The sequence below is a fragment of the Pinus tabuliformis genome, chromosome 6 (genome assembly GCF_031772625.1).
Source record: "Pinus tabuliformis cultivar Carrire ecotype Pingquan chromosome 6, CPIR1, whole genome shotgun sequence".
Lineage (NCBI taxonomy): Eukaryota > Viridiplantae > Streptophyta > Pinopsida > Pinales > Pinaceae > Pinus > Pinus tabuliformis.
The window spans coordinates 751,783,438-751,799,536 of NC_142292.1; positions in this window are offsets into that span (position 1 = coordinate 751,783,438).

Sequence of the window (16,099 nt, forward strand, 5' to 3'; positions counted from 1 at the left end):
ATGGTTAAATGTGATCTATGATTTTGATTTATGATGGTTGATTTTTGAGATAACCAGATGTGATATGTTTATACATGGTGATTTGGTCAAATATGCTAGATTGAATTGTTGTGATAGGAAGTAAACAGAATGGAAAGTGTGCTTTGGTGGTGAGCCACCAATGAGGTATGATTTGAATTCATTTCAATCTAGTTTAAATCTAATGTAAATCATGTGCTTGGTAGAGGAATGCATGAACATGCCTGGTGGGTGGTTGAAATTGACTGCAAGAATTAGCAACAACAATGAAAGGAATTGGAAAGACAACAATATGTTGTTAAAGAACTGTAGGAGTAGGGCCATTGTGGGACACTAGTACCCAATAGTGTCCATTTATTTCCATGACCATGTTATGACCGATATGATGTTTTTGTGGTAGGGATATGCCTTGGTTTGTGGACCTTTCAATATGAGGAAACCTTGCTAAGGGAGGGGTTGCTCGAGGGACTGTGTAGCACAGAATGGGATACCCGCGAAACTTGGAAGGTGTGTGATGGCATGGAAGGGGGTGACCATATTTCCTGAGGGACTATGTAGAAAAGAAGTTAAGGTTAGGGAATGCATTTTCTTTTGTAATTAACATTTCCAAATGTAATCATATGCACATCGGGAGTGCACCCTGGAATAATGAGTCAGTAGTTGTTCACTTAGAGGAAAAGTGGCACATGATTGTAGCATTGCACATTGGTTTCAACTTTGACTTTTAGTGGATTTTGGAGTTCATGGGAAGGAGGTAAATCCTAGTATTACTTTGAGGGTGGAGGTGTGAGCCTCTAGATTCCCTTGTTGTGGATGTAGGCATCATATTCTTTTATTTGTTGCTTGAGAAAATGTGCATATGTGTATATTATTGTAAATATTGTATCGAGTTGGATTTATAAAGCTCCATAGACAATATAATTATTTGATGATTGAATAAAATGTGTATAAGAGAATATGTGGTTGTTATTGTAAATAATATAATGAGTTGTGTTATAAGATTCGAGTAGACAGTATGATTGTCATGTTTTCCAAAGGATGTCATTGTAACTATTACAACGAGTTGTGTTATAAAGATCCATGGGAAGTATGTTTTGGTTTTCAACAGTCTTGTTGGTTGTTGGTGTCATTTAACACTATAGACGATGTTCCCCCAAGGGGGACGGTTCTGTAATGGCTCTCGTTAATATTCCATGTAAACAATGTAATATCAAGGTCAGGAGACACTTATTCCAAGTTGAATTGTGGGAAAAACATCCTAGTGGGGTGTCACTTTGGTTTATTAATGGCTAAGGAAATTGGCAAAGGCAATGGAAAATTCTTTGGAAATGAAAGAGGCATTATTTGGCATTTATTTATGAAAATAATGGAAAATAGGAGAAAAGGAAGGTGAAAGGCCATAGGTTGTATGTGATCTGATAATCACCCATTGAGTGATCTCAGTTAAGAATTATTAATTGGAGGCATTACAGACTCATGTGTTGGTGTGTCTAATTTATTTAAGCAATGGATTGATCAGATTGCAAACACATAGACACTTAAAAATGGAAAACAACAGAGAAATATAGTAAGCAAATACAAGAACACAAGAAATTAATAAGGAGTTCACCCTATCCTCCAGGGCTACATCTCCGGTCCAGCTTCAGTGGTGGCCTTCTTTTTATTGTGTCTTGAAGCAGAGAATTACAATGAAGGAGCTCAATATGAGTCTCCTGAAATAGATTGGCTTGGCAGAGTGGTTCTTGGATTCCCCAAACCACTAGAGTACATAGACTATTTTCTTTGCCAGCTCTTTGACCTCTCTGGTCTGACAGATCCTCTGAAGGATGGCTTGAGTCTATCAAGCTCTCTGGTGCTCGACGCTGCCTTTGGTCAGCTCAGCCCTCTGTCCTCTTTCTACTTTCTTCCTTACTGGTTCTTCTCTTCTCTGTCTATTGTCTTCGGTATTTCGTCCTTCGGTTATCGACTCCTTTCCCTCTGTCTAGTTTGTACATGGCTTTAAAGCTACTCGAGCTCATGGCAATTCGCTTCCTCTTCCACCTCTGTCGGATCGCTTGCTTGTAGTTGCGCTTGGATTTCCCTATTTCGGCACCATCATCAAGCTCTCGGGGATGGCCACTTTTCCTCCTGGGAACAACGCTAGCCTACTTTGTCGGTTCAATTCTTTGGTTATGTCATGGAATGAGTGTTCTGCCACCTTGGTGGTCAAAGCAAACCTCAAGTTCTTCTAAATCGTGGCTTAACACTCTGTCAATTCTGTCTTCTCCATCGGGCGTGATCTCAGCTGTTAGATTTGGATCCCCCAGATCCGACGCCATTCTCTCGTCCCGCACAATTGATTAGCTTGATCATTAGCATGCGATGAGCGGTGGTTTTCTCTCTCCACCACTTGCCACGCGTTAGGCGTTGAGTGGAATCACTCCTTTTTCATCAAAACTACTTACCACCCATGGATGCCCTCGATCAATACCACCGGTTTTGGAGTGGGTCCCGCCTTTAGCGCTTAGCCTTTTGTCCCATGGTTTTCCCGGCTCCCACACAATCGAGTGCTCAGGGCTTCTCCATTTTGAGGGTTTTTGCCCAGTGATGCACGATTAGCATAAAAAACTCCCTCTTTTTCTCGATCCGAGCCTCCCAGGGGCTAATTTCACCTCTCGCACAGTCTCCATGGGCCCCAGTTAGTGCACTTTGACCTAGGTCCTCATCTTTCCACGTTGGCTACCACTGCCACTGGTTTAAAGGTGGTTTTGATCATTGTTTTAAATTCTTTGAAGTCTGTCCTAACCTAGTACAACCATGGCTCTGTTAATCATTCTTTATGGATCCAATTCGGAGCATGGCCTTCCCACTGAAAAGCTTTTGGACCACCAAAAGTTGGTTTTTTTTCAAGCATCGGCTAAGTGAGGCTATTGCTGTCTCACTTGCCCAATCTCAATCCACTTTGCACTGCTCGGCTTTGACCTCTAAGTTCATTTCTAAGGTACTCAACATCTCCTCTGCTCGTTGTCCTCACCTTCCTGTCCAAGACTATGTCTTCCTGCAATTCATTCAGATATTCAGGTAGCAGGTCATCAATAGAAGGCAATTGAATTTGCTCTTCAGGATCCTCAATCATTGAAGGTTCAAACAATCTCAAGCAATCTGCATTTATGACTGAGTAGATGTGCATGTAAGCTGGTAGATCAAGGCGAAAATAATTTTCACCAATCTTCTCAAGTATCTTGAAAGATCCATACCTGATAGGATTTAACATTTTACCTTCACCTTGCATCCTGTCCTTGCTGATATACAACCAGACTTGGTCACCAACTTGGAAACTATGCTCCATCCGATGCTTTTCATGCCTTGCCTTGTATTTGGCTTGGCTCTTTTCCTGTTGTTACTAGATTGCCTGGTGGATCTCCTGGATCTGTTCAATGAACCTAGTTGCCTTGTTCGCATCACTGTGTCCATCAATCGTGGTATCTTTACCAAAGACAAAATCCAAAGGAGACCTTGGTGTGAAACCAAAACAGGTCTCAAAAGGAGATCTCTATGTAGAAGAGTGTTTTTCTTTGTTGTAAGCATGCTGCACATAACACAAGTGTTCATCCCAAAGCTTAGGATGTTTGCTACAATATCCTCTGAGTAGCTGGATCACCGTCCTGTTAACTACTTCTATCTTGCCATCAGTTTGTGGATGAAAAGTTGTGCTTTTCTACAGTTGGGTGTCCATCAGCTCCCACAGACTTGACCAAAACTTTCCCACAAATTGGGTGTCTCGATCAGATACGATAGAATTGGGTAATCCAAAATTAACCCATACATGTTCAAAGAATAGTTTTGCAGTTTGTTCAACTGTAATCTGCTTATTACAAGATATCAAAATACACATTTTGCTGAACCTATCCACAACCACATATAGATAATCATGACCTTTCCTAGATTTAGGAAGTCCTCCAACAAAATCCATGGAAACACTTTCCCAAGGGTGAGAAGGAACTGGTAATGGAGTGTACAAGCCTAGTTTTCTATTGTTGGGCTTGCTTTTAGCATACATAGTACACCCTCTTATATATATAGACACCGTCTCATTCATTTTCGGCCAATAACAAAATATTTGCAGTTGTTCAACTGTTTTACTTACCCCAAAGTGACATGATATCAGAGAAGTGTGTGCTTCTCTAACTATCTTTACTCTCTTAGTTTGTGGAATGCAGAGTTTCCCACGATAATATAAGAGTCGGTCCTTCACATGATAATCCAATTCTTCTACCTTTTTGCCTTGACTCAAAGTTGCATATACATCTTTAAAATCTATATCTCGAGAATATTGTTCAATGTAGCTTTCACGTAGTATAAAATTATGCTTAAGTATAGTAGATGCATTTATAATGGGTCTAGATAACATGTCTGCAACTTTGTTATGTATGCCCTTTTTATATGTGATGACTAAATGAAACTGTTGTAGAAAACCCATCCACCGGTAATGTCTTGATTGTTGCAACTTAGTTTGGGAGTGTAGATATTGAAGTGGCTGATGATCAGTATGTATTATTGTCTCTTTGCCCATTAAGTAATATTTCCAATTTTTCACACTCTAAACTAATGCATACAATTCTTTATCATATGTAGGATAGTTAACTACTGCAGGATTAAAAGTCTCAGACTGATAACATATGGGTTTACTGTGATGTGTCAACACTGCTCCCATGTCATAGTCACTGGCATATGTTTGGATCTCAAATGGTCTTTGTAGATCAAGTAGTGCTAGTACATGTGCTGTACTAATCTTTTCTTTCAAGGTGTCGAAGGCTTTTTGATGTTTTCCTCCCCACTGAAACACCTTGTTCAATCATGTCAAAGAATGTAAGGGAGCTACAATTGGGGAAAAGTTAGAGATGAACTTCCTTAGATATTGTGCTGCTTCTAAGAAGCTTCTCACTTCTGTAGCAGACTTGGGTTTAGGCCAGTTTACAATGACTGCCACTTTAGAGGGATCTATTTTCAATTCACTACCCCCTACTATATGACCCAAATAATTTAGAGATGTTTTTCCAAATTCACATTTTGAGAGTTTAACATAAAGTTTTTCTCTTTTCAAAACATCTAATGTCTACTTAACATGCTTTAAGTGTTCCTCCCACGTTTTACTAAAAATCAGAATGTCATCCAGATACACAATAACGAAATCATCAAGAAAAGGCCTAAGTACATCATTCATTAATCTCATGAAAGTAGCAGGGGCATTGGTCAAGCCAAAAGGCATAACCAACCACTCATACAATCCCTACTTTGTTTTGAAAGCAGTCTTCCATGCATGTTGCTCTAGAAACTCTGACCTGATGGTACCCACTATGCAAATCCAGCTTCGTGAAATAAATAGCTTCCTTTAATTGATCTAAAAGATCATCTATGCGAGGAAGGGGATAACGATTTTTATTTGTTATCTTATTCAGTGCTCGGTAGTCAATGCACATTCTCCATGAGCCATCTTTATTTCTCACCAAAATGATTGGTGACCCACATGGTGATGTGCTAGGCCTGATAAACCCCTTCTCGAGCAACTCCTGCACCTGCTTCTTGATTTCAGCGTTCTCTAAAGCAAACAACCTGTACATTCCAATGTTAGGCAATGGAACATCTTGCTGCAAAATAATATCATGTCTTTTCATGTCAGCTTGGGTTCTGCCTTCCCACCAAACCAAGGTAGTGCCTCCTAGGCGTAGGTTTGCCAACTGAATTTTGCTCTTGTCTGAGTCAATGTTCTACACTTTGCAATACACATCAATTTGTCTAATCCAATTGTCCAACTTTTAGCATTTAGCTCTCCATCATATATAGGAAAATCGAATTTAACATCTAGCTTAATCAAAGATGCTTTCTTATTATGCATAGGGCTATTAGTTTCGACCAACTCTCCTTCTCCTAATTTGAGCTTTGATCTAGTGAGCATTCAACAGCTAAACCAACACAAGCTTGTCTAACCTTACAGCCTAAAGCTCTGATACCACTTGATCTGATAATCATCCATTAAGTGACCTCAGTTAAGAATTATTAATTGTAGGTATTACAAACTCATGTGTTGGTGTGCCTAAGTTATTTAAGCAATGGATCGATCAGATTGCAAATACATAGACACTTAAAAATGGAAAACAACATATAAATACAATAAGCAAATACAAGAACACAAGAAATTAATAAGGATTTCACCCTATCCTCCAGGGCTACATCTCCAGTCCAGCTTCAGTGGTGGCCTTCTTTTTATTGTGTCTTGAAGAAGAGAATTATAATGAAGGAGCTCAATATGAGTCTCCTGAAACAGATTGGCTTGGCATCGTGGTTCTTTGATTCCCCTAACCACTAGAGTACACAGACTCTTTTCTTTGCCAGCTCTTTGACCTCTTTGGTCTGACAGATCCTCTCAGGGATGGCTTGAGTCTCTCAAGCTCTCTGGTGCTTGATGCTGCCTTTGGTCAGCTCGGCCCTCTGTCCTCTTTCTGCTTTTTGCCTTCATGGTTCTTCTCTTCTCTGTCTTCTGTCTTCGGTGTTCTGTCCTTCGGTTCTCGACCCCTTGCCCTATATCTGGTCTGTACATGGCTTTAAAGCCATTTGAGCTCATGGCAGTTCACTTCCTCTTCAACCTCCATCGGATCTCCTTCTTGCAACTACACTTGGAGATCCCTGTTTCGGTGCCATCATCAGGCTCTCATGGATGGCCACTTGTCGTCCTGCGAACTGTACCAGCCTGCTTTGTCGGTTCAATTCTTCGGTTACATCGTGGAATGAATCTTCCACCACCTTGGCAGTCAAAGTGGACCTCAAGTTCTTCTAAATCGCAGCTTAACCCTCCGTCAATTTCGTCTTCTCCATCAGGCACGATCTCAGCCGTTAGATCTAGAGCCCCCAGATCTGACGCCATTCGCTCGTCCTGCGTGGTTTACTAGCTCGACAATTAGCTCGCGATGAGCGGTGGTCTTCTCTATCCTCCACTTGCCACGCATCGGGTGCTGAGTGGAATCACTCCTTTTTCATAAAAAATGCTTACCGCCCATGAATGCCCCCGATCAATACCGCTGGTTTTGGAGTGGGTCCTGCCTTTACCGCTTAGCATTTTGTCCCACAGTTTTCCTGGCTCCCACGTGACCGAGTGCTCGGGGCTTCTCCATATTGAGGGTTTTCACCCAACGATGCACGATTAGCATCAAAAACTCCCTCTGTTTCCCGATCCAGGCCTCCCACGGGCTAATTTCACCTCCCACGTAGTCTCCATGCCTCGGTCAGTGCGCTTTCACTGAGGTCCTCATCGTTCCACGTTGGCTGCCACTGCCACTAGTTTAGAGGTGATTTTGATCATTGTTTTAAATTCTTTGAAGTCTGTCCCGACCTGGTATAGCCATGGCTCTGTTAATCATTCTTTATCGATCCAACTCGGATCAGTATGTGAGGAGGAAAATGAAGGAAAATAATGGAAATTGAAGAAAGTAAAGGCCTCATTGATAAAAAGGCTTCTGAGGATCAATTGGTAGCTTTTTCCAGTTCAATGTTTTGTCAATTTTAGCTTAGAGATCTCTCTCATACTCTTCAACACTTAGAGTTTTCTTGGAGCAAGCTTGGAGAGTGTGGCACACTTGGGATTTAGAGAAACAATTCAAAGGGAAGTAAATATCAAGAAATGAAGAGTAGGATCAGCAACTACAACATATTTACTTTGTAGGTATCGAGTTGCATGTATGGTTTCCTTGCTAGTTTTAGCATGCATGGCACATGCATGTGGTTTACTAGCTATGATATGTCATTGGAATGGAGGATTTCCTAGATTGATAGTGGTTTTACATAGCCTTTCCATTTCTTGGATAACCATCATGTCGTAGGTTTTATCTTTTCTTTTTCTTTTTTCTGGTTGGTGCTCATGTTCCTTTGGCTGCGGTTTGAGTTATTAGTTCCTGGAAGCCCTGTAAGATCTTGGGTTGAGTTACTAGTCCTGGAAGCCTTGGTTAGACAAACACTCTAGAATCCCTTGGTGGGTTGAGTTACTAGTCCTGGAAGCCATGATTGGAAAAAATCTCTAGAAGCCTAATGATAGTTGTGGGTTGATTTACTAGTCCTGGAAGCCTTGGTTGGAACAAATAGTCTGGAGCTTTGGACAACTTGGATAGAGATTGATCTGGTCATGGTTAGTGATGTCTGACAGTGAGGTGGGATAATTGGTTGATGGTTGAGGTGGTTTAGCCTCTAGAAGACCTCATTTGGTGTTCTTGGTTTATTCCATGAGATCCCACATTCATGCTTGGAATGCGGAAAGAAGGTGATTGGCTGAAAGAGAGATTTGGTTCAACCCAATCTATTGTCGAGTGGTACGTTGAAGTCCCTAACTTGGTTGGAATTTTCATATTTTAATAAGAGGTATTTTCTATTGTGATCTATGAGAATAGGTATTGATTATGATGATGATAATATGGTTGAGTTTCCATGGTTTATATGTTGGTTATTGTTGGTTTATATGCTAGTTATTAGCTGGTTATGTGCTAGTTATATGATGTATATTGTTTATGGCTCTTGACATGTTTGATGAATATATGATTGGTTATTGAATGCATGAACTAATAGATATTGTTGTGGCTAATATGAGAGGGAATTAGACCTTCTTGAAAATTCTCAGATAAGTATGAGACCCCTATGTTCAGATGTGTATTTATGACTTCTATATTATACGTTCGCCATGTTTCTGACAAAATGTTTGTCATGGTTGGCCTTAGTTAGGTTAAGTACTTGATCAAGTTTTATGTTAGAAGCTTTGTATTCATATCATTTGTTTTTTTTGGAAGTCTCATCGAGTTATGGGCAGCGGTTGGGATCCTAGCCCTGAAAAAGTGGCTTAAATATCTTGGTCTTTAGCACAGAACTGGCTAAAAAAGACTGTAGTATTTCCCTTATAGACTTGTGGGTGCGACTGGAGGCCTATAGTTGCATGCATGTACATTTGTGCATGTGAATGGGGTTTTTTTCAGTGAAAAGGAAATTTGACTTAGGGATTCAATACCTGGAGGAGTGGTTTAGCTCCTGTGGGTCCTGTAACTCATAAGGAAGGCCAATAAGGTTTTCCTATGTCGATTCCACTTCCTTAAGGTGTTATAGGAGGTTGATCCATATCATAGTAACTCTTAGTCACATTTTTACCTCCGTGGACCAGTTAGTTTGGGTAAATGTGGGAGGAGGGTGTTACAAAATAGTATCAGAGTATGGTTCACCCCTTGGATTGGATAGGCAGAATGTGTTTGTCATTCATAAATGTTGGTTGCATATGTGTTCTTTATGCTTATGGTCTATGTGCTTGTTGTGTATGTATTGTGGTGGTCATTATTGTCATTGTGATGTCATTTAAATTTGATGGTTCTGATGTCAAAATGTGTTCATCATGAATGTACATCAGTTGTATATGCATTTTTTATGCATGTCACTGTCTATATGTTGTTATGCATGCATTATTATGGGCATGTTTGCCATGCATGAGGGAATTGTATGCATTTTACGTCATCATGATTTTATTGGTATATTATGATGCTAATGTGTTGGTTGAGGTAGAGAAGGAGATGCATATCATTAGAGCGAGTTTGCAACACTAGAATTTGGGGTAAAAGCATATCGTCATACATGTATTATATGTTTGGCCTGCAGGTATTTTAGTTAATGGATTTTTATAAGATTTAGGGTTACTTATATGCTTGTCATTCTATTTTTGTTATGGTTACATGTATAATAAATGCTAGTTGACCAGTGTAGTCATATGCACATGTGTCGGATAGTCATGAATGATAGTAACTTGTTGTTATATGCATTATGGTCATATGCATGATGGTTATGGTCATTTCAGCTAAGGTATTGATGTTATTATGTTTTGTGCTAATTTGGATAGACCTATGCATATGATCATGGTTATGACATTCAGGTATAAGTCTACCTAATTATGATAGTGTGTTATACTAATCTACACTGATTTTTCATATGTGATTGCTATGCAAGAATGAAAATTGTTTAAGAGTTTATGATGTGAGCATGTTAGCTAATTACTGTTATGGATATCATGAGCTTATTTATGTTTGATTTGATATGTTGTGAAGTTATATCATGTTAATCTAGATTGATTGTGCAGGCAGAATAACCTCTTGTTGACGGTGTTGGACCCTCCAACATTTAGGGGATCTCCCCAATATGAAGTCCCAATCAGACTTCACAACGTCTAGTGTAGGAGTCCCATCCAGTATAAAGGCTAGATTGCAAAATACTTAAAGATTTTCCTTAGCTCTAGCTATCATCATAAGAGAGTGACACATTGGTATCTTCGAAAAGCAAGGTGAGTGTGCCTGGTGAGTGTGCATTGCAATTGTGTCTAGGTTCTCTTACTATGAAAGGGGGAGAAAAGTGAGAGGTGATAGTACCACTCAAGAAGAGACACAAATGAACTAGAAAGATCTGTCCAACATCTAGTAGAATAGTCCACAACGGATGCAACAATTGTTACAACCAATGAACAAGGGAAGATATGTCTAACATCCAGTGGAATAGTCCACAAAGGATGTGACAGTCATTATAAATAATAAGAAAAGAAAGGTTTGTCTAGTATCCCACGAAATATTCCACAAGGATGAGACAACAGTAACAACCATTACAACACATACCCAACAAGATAAGCACTAAAATAACTGAAATATTTCAACTATCTTAGTACATGTGAAAGCAAACATGAAATACAAACGTTCACATAATAGTCTTACAAAAAATTTTAAATCATGCATGAAGAATGTGATGGCCTTAAAATGCTTCTATAATTAAGAAAAAGTTCCAAGGCACATTTACATTGTACATCACTAACCCCAATAGTGGGACATTGGAGCCACTCCTTGCTCCTCAAAGAACTAGATGATCTCTCTAATGCCTTGCGATAGGAGCCAAGTGAAAAGTCTTTTGTTCATATAATGAGGGGGTACATATAACCAAGGGCTAATGCTTACCCCCCCCCTGTTGTAACTCTTTGATTACCCTCGTGACTGTTCAACTTCCTATGCCTTTTCAACTTACATGACTCTTCATATTCATGTGTGTCCATTGGACTTCCACTTTACAATATATTTGATTTACAATATACATGGCCCACAATAGTGATGTGGCATATGAAAACTTATGACACGAATTGACATGAAACTGCTGACATGGATTGGCTTGATGATGTGGAAATGTAAATTTTCTATTGCTACTGAGTGATAGATGAGTTCTTGGATATGATTTCTCTTCTCCTCCACGTAGTTTGGTGATGTGGGGTCTTCAATGATCTTCAATATTGGAAGGTGGTTGCACACTTGTGTTAATTTTTCTTGCACTTCGTAGGTCCATTCATTCGTTCAACTACAAGTGAGTCTTTAGGCATGCTTCCCTCCTTCTTCTACGTCTTCATCATTTCACCATGACTTGACAACGTAGCTATTCCTGCAATTCACTCATGATGGGACAACATCAATCCAAAAAATCCCTATCCTTATATGATGCATTATTATCCATGAACTGAGCTTGGGATAGGTGGCAGGCTCAAAGAGAGGGCCTAGTAATGGCGCATTGTGCAGTTCCAGGTGACGGGGAGAGAGGTTGATCACTAAGACTACGTAGAGCGCAACTCAGGATTGACTGTGGAACCTTTCAGCATAGTGCCCGCTGGGGAAATAAATTGCGTAGTGGCCACTAGGAGTCAGGATTACACAGTTCAAGTCAGCAATGGGTGATGCAAGATGAGGACCTAGGGGTCAGTTCTATGAAATATTCAGAGCTAGGGGGACTGGGAAGCAGAGAGACGTGGAGGACAAATCTATGCATTTCTTGAGGTTAGTGAGATTCGGCTGAGGGAGGACACTAGGGGAGACCTCTACGCAGTTTTGGATGTGAAGGGAGGCTGTGTTCTTTGTGCATTGCAGGGTTCTAATAGGAAAGGGGAAAATATTTAGGACTTAAAGTGTGAAGTGCACAATCAATTCAGATTGGGAGGAAATGTTGCACAATTATGGGGGTCAAGGAAGGTCATTGAACTCTGGAATTATGTAGTACAACTGCCTTGGAGGATAGTGACTATGCACTACACATTTTCAGGTGGTAAGGTCACAACACTGAGGGTTGAGACTGTACAATGCGCATTTCAGTCAGGGTATAGTGAAGCTGAGTTGCCCAATAGGAAAATTTTGAGAAAAATGGCTAAGTTTAGGAGGAAGATAGACTTGTGATGAGATTGAAATGGTGATCAAACACTTAACACACTTCGACGACATGAAAACATAGACCACTAGATAAACAAGAAAGCATTCCCCTCTGTGTGACTGTCTCATAACAAAAAGTGACAAGTGCGACACTTGAGATAGACTTTAAGACGACCATGATGACACTTGTGCAACAGTGCTCAAGACTTTGTATATGAGTGCGGTAGATATTTACATGACTAGGACAACTCATAACACAAAGACCAACATTCGAAATGACCATAAAAGGTCTGCAAGCATGGAAAAATAGTTAAACATGGCGAAAGATGACAGGTAATCCAAGAAGTGAAAGGGTTCAAAGAACTTTAGGAAAACTCATGAAATGAGCTTAAGTGTTTGTAAGAATCAAGGGAAAGGCCAAGGAAGGCTCTGAAATTTGAGTGCAATAAAAAATTTTGGAGGTTGGTGTAGCTACTACAACACCTCCCCTGAGATGTATTAAGGTAAGAGTTTGTTTATGTCATCTACTTTGTGCTTGAATGTTTGATTATGTCATTTATTTGGTGTTTGAGTGTTTGGTGTCTATTATGTCGTTTATCTATTATTTGTGTATTTGATTAATATCATTGTATAAGTGTGTATCTAAGATTTCATAAAGAAATGATCTTTTTTTAAGATGATCGTGCTAATACAATATGTGTTGAGATAGTTGATATGTGCTTGAGTGTAAGTAGGTACTAGTTATAGTAGTATGAGTAATGACAGTTAGTTGATTATGACATGGTTGTTAGTCTTGGAAAAGGTTGATTTCAATTAATAGATATGATGTTTTGATCCTTGGAACATGTGGCTGACATGTATGAGCAGTTGCATGGAAACATGCTTGGTATTAGTGTGACAAGGTAATAGTTTATGTGTTTATATAACAAACGGTTGGGTGATGTGACAATACATAGTAAGACTCATTTGCAATAAGGTAAAAAGGTAAAAGAAAGGAATTGGGTGAGAATTATTTTGGCTATGTTGGAAACTGCAATTCCAAATGAATGAATTCTTTGAATATAGGAAGTCTTCTTAACCCTAAGCTTGTCTGAAAATTATGTGGATATGTGCTATATTCATGGACATGTATTTGACAGGTCTAACAATTGGTGTTTAGTTATAGCTAGACCTGTCAAGCAAATTGGATTCCTTTGAGAGCTGGCATGGATGTGTTCAACTACAAGGAAATGTGATTGACACAACAAGGTAAGATAGCTAGTATCTTGTTATATTTGTTTGTACAATTACAGTTATGTGTGTGTGGTAGTATGATGCAGGGAATTGCATGGAAAAAGGGACTACCATGAAATCTTGAAGAAGGATTAGGTTTAAGTTTCCCTTAGAAGCACTAGAAACAATGGGGATTGAGTCACAGTGTTTGTTGCTAGTTTTGTGCCTTCGATATTTTGTGATTTATTTGAGCTTGATTATGGGTTTTGATTAGGTCTGGTGCAAGGCCTTTCCACTTTGTTTGTGATGTTGTATTGCTATTGGTTTTCATGGTTTATTTTTTTTTCTTATCCTTTCCTTTTATGTTTTGAGTGTCTTGGCAATTGGTTGGGGAAAGAGGAAAGTTAGTGGAGCTCGGGGAGAGGTGAATCAACTCTAGAAGGAAATGTAAGACTCGGATGAATCTGGTGCATGTATAAGGGAAACTAAAGGTAAGATTATGATAGTGGATTGGATTGGATGGGCCCATTGGGATAAATGGACGATGGTAGAACATGCATGAGAAAGTTAGTAAGAAAGGTAAAGTAAATGGACTTGAGGCGACAGATGCCTTGGCTAAGTTGGGAACTATTGTTCTCAATGTTGTGTACGATAAAGGGAGTTCTCTTAACCTTAACCTTATGATATCTGGTAATTATATTGTGATCATGATTATGTTAATGTTTATGTGTATACATGTATATGTATATGTATGTATGTATGTTGTTGTCTGGCAGGGTCGTCAAGGATCATGATTCATGATTGCTTTATGCTAATGTTTATATGTATATATGTATAGATGTATGTTGTTATTTGATAGGGATGTTAGGAATCATTCTTGTGGAGGAATGATTGCTTATGAAGGTGAATGACATGAAGAGGTTCTTGGTTTATGAGAAATCAAGAGGGAACATTAACCCTGACAGATCTACAAGGTCAATATCATGTGGATATGAATTGATATTATATGCCTCTATTATGCCTATGTTATGGAAAGGTAATGCTGGGGGATACATCAGTGGAATGGAAACAATATGTTCGGTGGCATGCTGGAACATGCATGAATAGTGCAAATAGAATAGAGACAAGGTTTCTTGGTAAAGTCAATTTGTGGTCTTTGGATGTGTAGTACTACTGTTGTATATATGTTGTACATGTTGTACCTGTGATGTTGTGTGCATATGGTGTTGTGTGTATAGGATGTTGTGTACATGTCATTTATGCTATGAAATGTTATGTATAGATGTTATTTTATACATGTTGTTTAAGTAGTGTTATGTACATATGATGTTTTGTGCATGTTGGATATGTGGTGCTATGTACATATGGTGTTGTGTGCATTACAGATATGCAATGTTGTGTACATATGGTGTTGCATGCATGTTGGATATGCAGTGTTGTGTACATATGGTGTGGTGTGCATGTTATACATATGGTGTTATGTACACATGGAATTGATTGTATGCTTGTACATGAGGTGTTGTGTGCATGTTGTGTCATGTACATGTTGTAAAGGGGGTGTTTTGTGTAGGTGGTACTGTGTATATGTCGTGCATGTGGTGTTGTGTACATGTGGCGATGGGTACATGTCATGCATGTGCTGCTATGTACATGTTGTATTGCGTACACATTGTGCAGGTGGTGCTATGTTCATGTTGTATTGTGTACACATTGTGCAGGTGGTGTTGTGTACATGTTATGCAGGTGGCGTTGTCTACAGGTGGTACTATATACATGTTGTACATGTGGTACTATTGTGCATGTGGTTATGTTGTACATGTGGTATTGTGTGCATGTCATACATGATGTGTTGTGCACATGTGGCATTGTGTGCATGTTGTACATGTTGGTTTTTGTACATGCGGTACCATGTATGTGCATTGTGTAGTCGTGGTATCATGACATGTGTATTCATTGAGTTGTACTCTATGTATGTATGTGTACTATGTTGTGTTTTACATCGGATGTAGGTGTATGTATTGTGTTGTGTTGTAAAATGGATGTAGGTGTATGTATTGAGTTGTGTTTTACACTGGGTGTAGGTGTATGTGTTGTATATCAGGTGTACGTGCATGTATTGTATGGTGTTGTATGTCGTGTGTTGTTTTATATTTGTGGTATACACTATGTGTATGTGTACATGGTTGAAGAGAAGGCACTGGGTGTTTGCTGGGTGTGGTAACCGATCCAGTATGCATACGGAAATGATTGATTAAAGGATAAATATCGATATTTTATTTCAATTTTAACTATGCATGTGATATATGATTCTAGTTTATGATGGTTACATGCGATCTATGAGTTTGATATATGATGGTTGATTTTTGAACTAGCCATATGTGATATGTTTATACATGATGATTTGGTCAAAGATGCTAGTTTGACTTGTTGTGACAGGAAGTAAACATAATGGAAAGTGTGCTTTGTTGATGTTCCACCAATGAGGTATGATTTGAATTCATTTAAATCTATTTTAAATCTAATGGATATTATGTGCTTGGTATAGGAATGCATGAACATGCCCAGTTGGGTGGTGGGAATCCACTGCAAGAATTAGCAACAACAATGAAAGGAATTAGACATTAAACAATATGTTGTTAAAGCACTTCAAG